This window comes from Nematolebias whitei, chromosome 18 (assembly GCF_014905685.2).
Source record: "Nematolebias whitei isolate Nwh7 chromosome 18, NemWhi1, whole genome shotgun sequence".
Taxonomy (NCBI): domain Eukaryota; kingdom Metazoa; phylum Chordata; class Actinopteri; order Cyprinodontiformes; family Rivulidae; genus Nematolebias; species Nematolebias whitei.
This window is the reverse complement of record NC_056515.1, coordinates 40,592,897-40,594,092: the sequence shown is the minus strand read 5'-3', so window position 1 is coordinate 40,594,092 and position 1,196 is coordinate 40,592,897. Positions and strand designations below refer to the sequence as shown.

The 1,196-nt window shown below is 45.5% G+C and overlaps 1 protein-coding gene across 1 annotated transcript in view; it reads left to right on the top strand.

Annotated features, from left to right (window-relative positions):
* Positions 1 to 1,196, top strand: part of LOC119424364 (M-phase phosphoprotein 9) — a 35,780-nt gene that overhangs the window by 9,116 nt on the left and 25,468 nt on the right. The window lies entirely within an intron of this gene.

The following is a 1,196-nucleotide window of genomic DNA, read 5'->3' as shown; positions in this document are numbered from 1 at the left end:
AGAGAGAGAGCTCAGAGAGAGAGAGAGAGCTCAGAGAGAGAGAGAGCTCAGAGAGAGAGAGAGCTCAGAGAGAGAGAGAGCTCAGAGAGAGAGAGAGCTCAGAGAGAGAGAGAGCTCAGAGAGAGAGAGAGAGCTCAGAGAGAGAGAGCTCAGAGAGAGAGAGAGTGGCCCCTACTTTGAATCACTCTAGATAAAAGTCCTCCCGAGATGTAAGAAATCTGTCATTTCAAACATCATAAACATTAACAACACTGTGAGACTGTTACAGGTTTTACAACTAGCAGTCTGGATTCAGTGATGTTTGCAGATGACATTATGATCTGTGGTGAGAACAGGGAACAGGTGGAAGAGAGCTTGGAGAGGTGAAGATATGCACCTGAAAGAAGAAGTAGTCTGGATTCAATGCTCAGTTCCTGACTTTGTTGCTGAGATTCTTTTTTTTTTTTTTTTTTTTTTTTTTTTGCGTGGTCGTTCACATTCCCGTCACCAGACTCCGGTGTGTTTATGGCCCTGGAGCGACGCACATGCACAGGAGAGGTGACGTCACAGTTTACAGAAGTAAATATGGAAGTGTGTCAGCATGTGTGCATTGATTCTGAGGTTCTTCTGCAGTCAGACTTAACTACATTAACATCTGCCACGCTTATCCTGATGCTGCTCAATAATCCAGGTAGAAAAATCTAAAAAAGTTCAGTCTGGTCCTCTGGACATTCAAAAAACAAAACAACAAAGAAAACGGTAGAAACGTTTCTGCCATGCTTGTTTTGTCCAGTGATCTGCTGCATCACACCTACGGTACAGAGTTGTGATGTTTGTTGCACTTCAGTGTCATAAAAGTTGGGACCACATCTGAAAGTAGCCTGGGTGTCTGTGAGTTCTGAAGTTACAGAGGCAACGTGGGGGTTGAAGCCAACCCACCCCTTGTGTGCCTCTGAGCCACCAAACCAAGTTTCAGAGCCGTAATGTGGGCTGACTTTATATCTGTCAAAATATCAACGATGAGACTCGTCAGTTTTGTATTTAGATAAAGGTAACAGGTGGAAGGATGGATGGAAGGACAGATGGGGATGGATGGATGGATGGGTGGATGGATGGGTGGATGGAAGGACAGATGGGGATGGATGGATGGATGGGTGGGTGGATGGATGGATGGAAGGATGGATGGATGGATGGATGGAAGGACAGATGGGGATGGA